Consider the following 12,154-nt stretch of genomic DNA (forward strand, 5'->3'; position numbering starts at 1 on the left):
CGTAAGCCGCCGTAATAGCCACCCCTTTACGGATGATGTTTAACAAACCCCAAAGTTCATGAAGCAAGCATGAAGAAACTCAATACTCTCATGGTCTAAGGAATCATGCAAACGTTAACCATCTCTGTGTGATGTACCATTAACTTGTGACGAATGAATCTCTTAGCATAACATCATGCCAGGTCGATTCAACACAAATGTTCTCTTAACATTGTGCCCTCAAGGTTGCTGACATAGACATGCCCATGATCAGGAAAACATAACCATCATGCAACACTTGAGCTAGTCTTAGAGGCCAGACTAGGAATACTTCTTACCGTTTATTATTCCACACATGCATATGAGTCTTCCTCCGAGCCTCGTGGATATTGCAGACTCGAGAATCATTGCAGTTATAGCATGGAACATAAACATAATTGTGAACTTGGAGATAAATAATATCATTTATTATTGCCTCTAGGGCATATCTCCTACATACATATGCATGGGTATATGTGTAAAGGGCCATATCGGTGGACTGAACTGCAGAATGCCAGAATAAGAGGGGGATAGCTAATCCTGGCGAAGACTACGCTTCTGGCCACCTCCGTCTTGCAGCATGTAGAAGAGAGTAGGTTGAAGTCCTCCAAGTAGCATCGCATAGCATAATCCTACCCGGCGATCCCCTCCTCGTCGCCCTATTAGAGAGCGATCACCGGGTTGTATCTGGCACTTGGAAGGGTGTGTTTTATTAAGTATCCGGTTCTAGTTGTCATAAGGTCAAGGTACAACTCCGGGTCGTCCTTTTATCGAGGGACACGGCTATTCGAATAGATAAACTTCCCTGTAGGGGTGCACCACATTACCCAACACGCTCGATCCCATTTGGCCAGACACACTTTCCTGGGTCATGCCCGGCCTCGGAAGATCAACACGTCGCAGCCCCACCTGGGCACAACAGAGAGGTCAGCATGCCGGTCTAAATCCTATGTGCGCAGGGGTCTGGGCCCATCGCCCATTGCACACCTGCACATTGCGTGGGTGGCCGGAAGCAGACCTAGCACCCTTAATACAAGAGCAGGCTTACGGTCCAATCCGGCGCGCCGCTCAGTCGCTGACTTCAAGAAGGCTTCGGCTGATACCACGATGTCGAGTGCCCATAACTGTTCCCGCGTAGTTGGTTAGTGCGTATAGGCCAATGGCCAGACTCAGATCAAATACCAAGATCTCGTTAAGCGTGTTATTTTGAAGTAACCGCGAACGCCGACCAGGGCCAGGCCCACCTCTCTCCTAGGTGGTCTCAACCTGCCCTGTCGCTCCGCCACAAAGTAACAGTCGGGGGCCGTCGGGAACCCAGGCGCACCTCTACCGGGATGGAGCCACCTGCCCCTTCAGCCCCCATCTCCGAACAGTACCATAAGTAATGTAACAGTATAAAGTATATAGCATATACCCGTGATCACCTCCCGAAGTGCTCACGGCCCAGTAGTATAGCATGGCAGACGGACAAGAGTGTAGGGCCACTGAGGGAACACTAGCATCCTATACTAAGCATTAGGATAGCAGGTGAGGGTAACAACAATAGTAGCAAGGACATGCTATGCATCAGGATAGGATTAACGGAAAGCAGTAACATGCTACACTACTCTAATGCAAGCAGTATAGAGAAGAATAGGCGATATCTGGTGATCAAGGGGGGGGGGCTTGCCTGGTCGCTCTGGCAAGAAGGAGGGGTCGTCAACACCGTAGTCGAACTGGGGGTCGCCGGCAGTCTCGGGGTCTACCGGAAAGAAGTAACGGAGGGGGAACACAATAAATAACAGAGCAATCAAAGCATCTCAAAGTTTAACATGGCAATACGCGGTGCTAGGTGTGCCCTAACGCGGTAGTAGGTGTTACCGGCGAAAGGGGGAAACATCCGGGAAAGTATCCCCGGTGTTTCGCGTTTTCGGACAGATGAACCGGAGGTGAAATGTTGCAGGCTCGCTATGCTAGGGACGCGTGGCGGACGAACGGGCTGCGTATCTGGATTCGTCTCGTTGTTCTGAGCAACTTTCATGTTCAAAATATTTTCATCCGAGCTACGGTTTAATTTATATTAATTTCCAAAGTTTAAAATATTTTTGAAATTAACAGAATTAATTTAATTAGAAAAGAAATTATGACGTCAGTGTGATGTCAGCATGATGTCATCAGTCAGCCGTCTGTTTGACTGGGTCAACAGACGCGTGGGTCCCGTTCGTCAATGTCACAGATTAGCTAAACAGGGTTTAATTTGTCTTAACTAAGTGATTAGGTTAGTTAACCAGATTAATTAGGTTAATTAATTGGGCTTAATTAATTTAATTAATTTTCATTTTAGTTATATATATTTTTTATTCTTCTCTTTTTTTATTCTGGGGCGTGGGGCCCGTTTTCACATACCCCAAGGGCCATACAGGGCAGCGGGTGCTAACGGACGCTGCGGGCGACGGGGCAAACCGGGGCGAAGCCCCAGTGGTACGGGCGCGAGCGCGGGGCGCCAGGGCATAGTACCGGGTGGCGCCGACGAAGGGCTGCGCGCGAGCCATAGGACGGGCTGCGGGCGCGCGGGCCGGCGACACCAGAGTTGGGCGAGGCCGTGGTCGGAGTGGCCGGAGCAGGGGAGGTGGCCAGGGTGTGCTGGGCACGGACGGAGCGCAGCCATGGACGCGGTGACCACGGCCGCGAGCGGGGCATGTGCATGGTGAGCGGGGGGCTCAACGACGGGAGAGAGGGAGTGAGGAGGGGAGGCGGCGGCTCACAGGGGTGCTGCAGGGGTTCGGGCAGCGGGGGTCGAGGAGGTGGACGGGGACGACCGAAGCTCGACTGAGATGGCGGGCAGCTGGCGTGGAACTGCCGAGAAATTTCTTGCCCTTGTATAGGTTCTCGTTGTAACAAGCGGCCGTCTGGTAGTGGCGGGCAGCTGGCGTGGAACTGCCGAGAAATTTCTCCCGTGCGCCATGTGCGCCATGTCCAGATGGCGAACAACCTGGATGCGGCATACGACACAAATCAAAAGGGCATGTACAATGGTTCTATCTTAGTATTGCCACGTAGGATAAATGATGAGATGGAGGAGAGAAAAATCATAAGAGAAAGCTTGTCTTCTCTTAATTAAGAGAAGGCAAGAGATGAGCTCTTAGCATAATATGTCTCACCACGTTTTTGGGAATAATTAGTTATTGAAGATACGACTAAGAGATGATCCATTGTAGATATGTTTTTTTGTCATCTCTAAATTACATGCAAGATTTAAGATAAGACTACCTCACCGACCATTGTACATGTCCTAAGGTGTACGTCTGCAAAACGACTCAGGCAGGGTCGTACCTGACATGTCCGAAACCCCACAATATCCCAAATTCCGTGGAACAACTATTTATGGATATACTGAGGGGCTGTTTCGTTTGCTACCTGAGAGAAATTTGCCTGACCGGATGCAAGCCAGACAATTGCATGCATTTGTTTGGTTGGTGCATGTGCATCGTTTCGACCAGCCTGACCTGGACTCCTCCAGCCTGACAAGCCCAGGCCACCAAAATCGGAGGCCTGACTCAGGCAGAAGCAAATTGGGATGCATGCATGTACTCTAGGCCACGGGTTACTATTTTAATATTGCTCAGGTTCATGCGAGGCTCAGGGAGCAAACCAAACAGCAAATCATTCAGGCTGCGTCAACACGCCAAGGTCACGGGAATATCTGTGCCTACCAGGCGCCCATTTTCTTCAGGCAAGGTGCTCAGGTAACGAACCAAACAGCCCCTGAATGACTTATGCTTCCTTCTGTCTGCTACCCACAGTATGTTTATTTATCGAATTTTTATCTCCGGAGACGCGTGAGAACCAGTGCTAGTTGACATTTATGAGACGGGTGAGCTTTGCGGCACCGATATCATCCTATGCTCATGGACACGACCAACGGAGTCAGGTGATCAAGGGCACATCACACTCCCTCTACAACCGGATCTGCGCTTTCACGGTGCTCGCATCCGAAAACACTTGGCTTGCTTGTTTCACTCCAACATCTAAAAGTAATTAACTGACATACGTAATTAACAATTGACCGTCGAATTAATGATTTTCGAAACAAGTAATAGTTACTGAAATGCCTTGCTACTAGCTCAGAATCACATGCTTACATCTAGTATAGCTTTAGCTAGCTGACTTTCTACTTCTATATTAGTGCATACAGGGAAGGAACATATAAACACTCCGATGGACTATATATACGCATGCCAAATGCCCAGCTAAATCATCAGATATCCATGTACATTGTCATGACTATATCACTGCACACCTTTGCTGCATGCAATGCGTTCATTCTTTATATTAATTATTTTCTCTTTCTGTTCACATAAGGAATGCATGCAAGCACAACATGTGTGGCTCTCACTCAAAACGGCCGAGCTGTTCCGTACGTTTGGATCTCACCAAATTAACCATGCATTTTCATTAGAGTATGTGATGTAATAAAAAAAGCCGCCGGGGCAGTGTAGGGATATATATTTTTTCGGTGGTCATGCTTCGTCTTTGAATGATATTTTTCTTAATCTTAGATGCTCTTAACATTTTCATCACACAGGGAGTATTAGTTTAATTTGAAAGAAGGTAAGAGGAACTATGTTAAAATTTGCTTGTTGGATGCACGTGCAGAACATGCATGCATGCATCGTGACTATTTCTATTTCGACGGTACTTGCATGCATTGCTTTTGGTGTTGCATCAGCGTCGCCCTGTAGCTTCCTCTTCCAAGAACGGTTGACTTGCAACATGCTACGTACACAGCCAGGAGCTATGAAACCATGCATACATGTACACCACTAGTACAAATGCCCGTGCGTTGCAACAGGCGATAAATTTAGTATTACTTAGTCCTATTTTTTCATTTTGTAACACTTTTTATATTGACTTGACTAACGTCAGTAAACAGGTGTCCTTGAGTATCAATTTTCATGCAAATTTTCAGGGATAAAACTTAAGCATTTTGAACTTTGGAGATAAAAACTCAAACACCAAATGTTATAATTAATTATACTTTTTAAACAACGAAGCACTGTTATCCCATATGGCATGAAATTTTTCAAACACGCCTGCTAAAGTATTGTGAACATGTCAAAAAAATCGGATTTCTTTTAAAAGAAAATCTGTTCATTAGGGAGCATATGTTCAGTCAAAAATCCACGTCTGGGAATTCCTCCTTTTTGAAGAAAAGAAGATAAAAAAAAACTGAGTCGATACAATGGACATTTGGTATGCCAACTTTGGACGGCCCGGTCTGTTTCATTTTTTTTTTTTGAGAGAGAAAGTCTGTTTCAATAGTAAGTGGAGTTAACTAAAAGGCCAATCTGAATCCATCTGATTGTTCCAGCCCAGCAGCCCTTGAAAAAGAAAAAGAAAAATAGGAGGTCGTTCAAACAGAAGCTGTGTTCCTCAATCCCCTCAAAAAAAACTTCCACAGCACGGTCGCAGCAGACTCGTCTAGGGTTCTGCCGAAACATTGCAGCCAGGTGACAACTTCGCAGTTAGAACTGAAAACTTGAACGTCTTGAAGGAGACTGAAACATTTGTGTATATATAAAATTATTCATGGTATAACTCTCATGTATAATGATCTGAAAAACCAAATCATTCATGGATAATTTTCATTATGTGTCCAGTAAGCATGACAAAGGGAAAGTATACTAACAATACTAGGTGGAGGGCATCAACATACAGAATCTCATCTGTGATTATTTCTCTCCAATTCCATCATTTTTAAAGCTTATTATTAAATGCAAACCAATAGCTAATATTCACATTGTTATATTACATATGTACAATGCAATCAAACCTGTTTTGATATTTATATATTAATTATTATCCAGGAAATATTAAAACTACATCTAACCAAATGTGCATAAAATGGTTCACTATTAATAGGGGTAGGGGGGCCTAACTCTGCCAATGCCAGTCCCAAACCCAAAAAAAGGTGGAGGGGCCAAACACTAATTAACATTGCACCACACAGGAAAACAGGCCTGCAGAATTTTGTAGCAGTGAAATGTGTACCTGCTTGAGATTGTAGCCTCTTATAAATTAGTATTGGATAGTACTCCCTCCGTTCGAAAAAGCTCGTCCCTCAAATAGATGTATCTAGAACCAAGTTAGTGCTAGATATATCCATTTGAGGGAGCTTGTGACAAGTTTTTTCGGACGGAGGGAGTAAGAACAAACTGGAACTGCACCAAACAATTGATTTTGGCTCAATGAAGAAGATGCTCAGCAGACATTTTGAGCAGAGAGCCTGCCGATTTGGAGCAGAGACCATTTGAGTCTGTGTGACAATAAAGAGAAAAGTTTGCCTATTCTGCATTACAATTCCAGAACAAAATACAGTAAACTCAGCAGAAAGTTAAAGGCTGAACTTTGTATGTGAGTTGAAATTGCCAGATGATGACATGCCCGAGGGAGGCGCTTAAATATTTGTTTCATGTCCTCCTCAAAAGTTTGCTCAGGTTTGCGATCAGCTTCATCAATTATAAGCCACTGCGACACATTGTGAATCTTACTGCAACAATTGTAGCGAAGTTGTCATCAGCCAATACCATGTCTGAAGCACTGAAATAGAAAGTAAACATACATTTATCAAAAAAAAAATCCTGCTTGCTCCATGTTTCTGAATTTCTAAAAGTACTGCGTCAAAAAGTGTCTGAATTATGCAAGTGTGTGCTCAATTTTTAAAGTTTATAAATTTCCAAAATTATGCAACTGTCCGCTGGGGTGCTGCTTGTTCATGTCAATTGATGGCCACTGTTCTTAATGATCATACAAAGTCTTTCACTTCTATGTGTTAGAGTTAACCTTATTATTTTGGTTTTCATCATGTTTATTTACTACTCCCTCCGTTCGGAATTACTTGTCTCGGAAATGGATGTATATAGAACTAAAATACATCTAGATACATCCATTTCTGCGACAAGTAATTCCGAACGGAGGGAGTAGTTTCATGCACGTAATCATGCTCAACCAACTAAGCTGCGGCCATGTAGTCACGTGAAGATGAGATCATGTGTACATGCAAGCTAGTAGTGAGTTAGACAATTAGAAAATAAATGCATATAGATTAGGGAAGATGCACGTCAGCACGACAGGTTAGTCATGTCAAGTTGGAAGCGTCACATGGCATCGTGTGTGTGGCACAAATGTGTGTATGTGACCTTGCATTAGCAAGTAGTCTATCTGCATGGATATGTTAGTCAGCTAGCTGCGTTCACTGAGGAGCCGGAGCAGCCGAGTCGCGTGGCAGTTCGACGAGGAGAAAGAATCGGGAGCAATCAGTTGCGGCTTATCTCGTACGTGCATATCCAACGTTCTGCAGACTTGGTTGTTACTCAAAGTGAAGCTAGCCGGTTGAGTAAGAGCCGGAAGTAGTTATGGGTTTGTACGTGCGCACGGGCGGAGCCAGGATTTTGGTATAGGGAGCGTCAAGTTGAGTTGATAAAAGAATTGTCTAGAGCGAAAAAATAGCTACCATAATACTATAATAATATGTCACTTTGAGGCCATAAAAACATGTATACATTTGTATTAGTTTAAATTTGGCTCTACCATTATCAATGAAACGAAAAAATTAATATTTCATCCAAAGCGAACTTAACTACTAATTTTTTTTCCAACGTAGATTTTCGTAAAATACTGAAGAAATCATCTCCTATTTGGCGGCTCTTAAAAAACTAACTAAGCTTTAGAGTGTTTGAGGGTGCTTTCTGATCTATACTCACAACTGCCCAAGGCCCCAAGCGCAAGTTTCAGAAATAGCCTCACAACACAAACAAAAGAATCGAATCTGATGTATAATTTTGACACATCAAGAACTAAAATCTGATGTATAATGTCAACATGTACAAGTAAGAACTAAAATCTGATTTATAATTTCGACACGTACAAGAACTAAAATCCATTAGCATCACAACAGAAGAATTGAGAGAGATCAATACAGTAATCCATAATGCCATTGCTAACCATGGGTAATTCCTTCCGGACTGAAGAATTGCGGACAGCAGCATGAGGCATGGCTCTTCGTCTCATTGCGGCACACATGCAGTTTCAATCTAATCACAGAGGCAGTGAGGGGCGGCGGTAGCAAGGGCGAGGGGAGGAGCGGAGGCGGCAGTTGGGGCGTAGGGTTAGGAAAGGCAGCGGCACAACGCTAATCACACAGAAGAGGCTAATTACGCAAGGGCCTGGAAGCCATATGTCCAATCGTGGGCTGTCTCATGGGCTTTTTCTTCTCATGGGCTTTTTCTTCTTTTCTCATTCTATGCTTGTGATGGGAGGGGCCAAGTACGTGCAATTATACGAGTTTTCGCTAATTAATCACTACCTATTAAGCGTTCCATTGTCTCAAAAAAACCCTATTAAGCGTTCCTTCGATCGTTAGGGGGGGCCAGGCCCCTGCTCCCCCCTCCCCCTTGTCTCCGCCACTGTACGTGAGTGGAGTTAGTGGGTGAGTGGCTGCATGTTGGCCGTGTAACACTGGCTACGTAAGCCCATGTATTTGCATTGTGCCAAGAGTAAGAGAAACCGAAAAAGGCACAAGTTGTGCGGTGCCACAAAATTTTTTGCGTACTCTTCTTCTACCTCTCGCACTTGCATGTTTTCTTGAGAGAATCCTTGAGCTGAGAGAGTTGCATGGTAGAGAAGAAGCGGAGCTGCGAGAGGCGACAAAATTTCGTGTTTTGACCCTTTTTACGTAGTTTAACAGGATCTGACCCCGGTCTGACTTTTTTTCGAGATTTGACCCTTTTGCTACCGCCGGAGGCCCTGGCAGTAGCTTAACACAGCCTACCGCCGCCCCGCCTGGCGGTAGGGTTCGTTAACGGCCGTTTGCCAGTTAACGGGACCTGACGTGGCAAAGGGCCCTACCGCTGCAGACCCTCGCGGTAGGCTATAACACCCTACCGCCAGAGACCTCGGCGGTAAGGTCCTGGAGGATAATGTTTGTGGGACCCACTCACCACCCACCCCACTCTACTCATCTTCTTCCCCGTGCTCTAGCTCTTTCCCCCTCTTCTCCCCCACCCAATCACCCTCTAGATCCCCTTCCATCCACTACAAGAAATATGTCAACTAGTGACCTTCTGTCAGTGACCCTGAAAGAATTGGTCATAAATCTACGACCATTTGAGACCAATTGGTCAAAAGCTGGTCGGGGGGCTCCAAACCCTGAACTATAACGACGATTTTGGCCAGAAAGGTCGTAATTTCCTTACACGAAATGGTCATAAAGCAGATAGCACTGGTCCACTGCCCTTATTTCTACCTGATCACGACCAATATAGATGGTCATAACCTTGTAAATTGTGGTGGGTTGCTATGACTAGGCGCCACCTCATCAGTTTTGCCTATGTGTCATGTCCATGTGTCAATTTTTGCCCTAGGTTGTGAAGCAACCTATATTTCTGTCATTCCCAAAATTTCAAAAAAAATCTCATAAATTCTTTGGGTCATATCTTCGTCAAATATGTAGAAAAACGTTTGCCTAGTTCAAAAATAATTCAACAATATTCATTTTCCTATTCTGTTCAGAACAACACTTTATGATGGAAGTGCTATTTATATATTCTTGATTGCCGTCAAAATTTTTGGGCACTATTTCCTATCCAAATCATTGCCTCATGACAAAATTCAGCTCCATTTGCCCAGTAAATATTCCTCAGCAAATTTCCAAAGTCTTTGTCCACCTAGAACCTTTATGACAGAAGTACTAGCTATGCATATCCTAATGAGTTGAATTTTTGTCCACCTAGAATCTTCCTCGTCGGCAACGAAGATTGGTCCCATCGGAGAGCAACAAGTAAGTTGAGTAAGACAACAGAGCGTCGGTTAACATGAATAAAATACTACTCCCTTCGTTCCTAAATATTAGACATTTTAAACAATATACACTACATACAAATGTACATAGACGTATTTTAAAGTGTTGATTCATTCATTTACCTTCATATGTAGTCTATATTTGAATCTCTAAAAGGACTTATATTTAGGAACAAAGGGAGTAAATCATTCTGCCGCTTGCATCTGTCATCGGTGTACCTCTAGAAAGTCCACTACATTAAAGTACTCATAGCAGAATAGTGTGGGCAGCTACTATCAGGCATAGTAGGCGCAACCAACTAGGAGTGAAACTATTGGTCTATGGGTGTATATACAGCCTATTTATAGAAACAATTAACTAAAAAGTCAAAAAAATGAAAATATTTTTAAAATAAAATCGACCTTCCATTATACTTGCAAAAAAAGTTCCACAAAAAGAAAAATAACCCATTGACTTCTTTTAGAAAAGAAGAAAATTTTCATCCAATATTTTTTTTGCCCTGATGTCGACGCTCATTTTTTATTCATGAAAAATTTACATACTAGTGCGAAAGAAATTAAAGTTTATTCTACAAATCTTATTTTTTTACTTTTATTTTATGTATTATTATTTTTCCTCGTATGGTGTGTATATACACCCAGAAACCAAAGGTTCTTTCCCCAACAAACTGTTGCTGAAATGAACGCTGCTACGGATCTATTAGTACCAGCAGCATCATGCATCACGCTGGCTGAGGAAAATCGCAAATTAACTCGGGTGGTTGCACTTGACCAACAAGTGTCCCATCAGACGCGTGCTAGCATCACTAGCAGGAGTATTAATTCAACTACCAGCAACGCCATTCCATCCGCCCGATCGCTCCCGACGTTGACACAGGTCGCTCGAGTGTCATGCCTCAACTCCAGACCTTTGCTTTCACATCCTCTTAGCTCCAGAGGTAAGCTTCAGATGTACAATTTCTTAGGCTAGTCATAGTGGAAGTAACTTAGCTAGTAATATAGCGCACTCCAAATTTTTTTTGCTTATGTGGCATGTAGTTAATGAGAAGTGGTAACATAATATATTACTGTAACATAGCGCTTCCCAATACAAGATGAGTCTACAAGCTAATAAATGAAGTCCTCTATGGCACTACTACTATGTTACTTTGCACTATAAAGGTAGTAACTTAGACTAGTGTCATATGCATGACACTAGTATAAGTTACTCCCCACTATGACCAACCTTATATAGTTCGCGTCAATGCCTATAAATCCGTCCCTCCCCACCTCCAATCCTAGTTGAGCCAGAGTTTGCTTTGAGACAAGCCCCCAATCAACAAGCCCCCTAGACCAATGAGCCCCCCTGCATCTCCCGAGCGTCGAGTTTGCTTCGAAAGATTAAATTGATTCCATCGAGATGGCGTTGCAGGCGATCGAGGAGAACAGGAAGGGCGCGGAGGTGTACCATGGCGCGGCGTTGTGCGCAGAGAAGGCGACAGAGCTGCTGGCCGAGACCAACATGCCGCTGGCGGACATCGAGGAGGTCGGCTACAACCGCTCCACGGGCTTCGTGTGGCTTGCCAGAAGAAGGCGCTCACGCACAACTTCAAGCAGATCGGGAGGCTGGTCTCGTACGCCACCGAGGTGACGGCCTTCGTCCAGGACCGCAAGATGAAGCGCATCACGGGGGTCAAGAGCAAGGAGCTCCTCATCTGGGTCACCGTCTGCGACATGTACATCGATAGGAATGACCACTCAAAGATCACTTTCAAGACACCCACCGGACTTGGGAGGACCTTCCCCGTCTCAGCCTATGGAAAGGAGGACGACAGCAAGCCCAAGGAGACTGCTGTGGCCACCGGCATACAGAGCTTGAACGATGCAATGAAGAGTTTTTAAGTTCAATGTTAACTATGATGAATACTACTTGTACTTATTTGCTATGATCTGTTTTAATAAAGTGTATTACAGAGTTGTAATACTCTACTCCAAAGTTTTGCAAAAGGTGGATCCATGATTTTAAATCACCGGCGAAATAGCTACTATTGGGGAGTTATCGCCGATACAAAATGGTGGTGCGATTTGCATTGATGCCTGAACTATTGCTGCAAAATTTTCTTCCACGATTTCCTTCCTCCAACGATTTTAATGAGTGGTTGTAACTTTTGTCAGGACTCATTCTGGCTCTCCCTTTTCTCAAACAATAGTTGCTAGGAGACGCTTTAACTACTTATTTCATATCTAGGGCAAGCAGTAGAAAGAGAAAGAAGTATATAATTATTACATCGCTGCCAATGAAGTGGTGCAAGGAGATCAA

General features: G+C 44.2%; 1 pseudogene; it reads left to right on the forward strand.

Moving 5' to 3' along the window:
• Positions 1-10,756: 10,756 nt before the first annotated feature.
• Positions 10,757-11,948, forward strand: LOC109764508 (uncharacterized; annotated as a pseudogene).
• The last annotated feature ends 206 nt before the right edge of the window (positions 11,949-12,154 follow it).

This window comes from Aegilops tauschii, chromosome 3 (genome assembly GCF_002575655.3).
Source record: "Aegilops tauschii subsp. strangulata cultivar AL8/78 chromosome 3, Aet v6.0, whole genome shotgun sequence".
NCBI lineage: Eukaryota > Viridiplantae > Streptophyta > Magnoliopsida > Poales > Poaceae > Aegilops > Aegilops tauschii.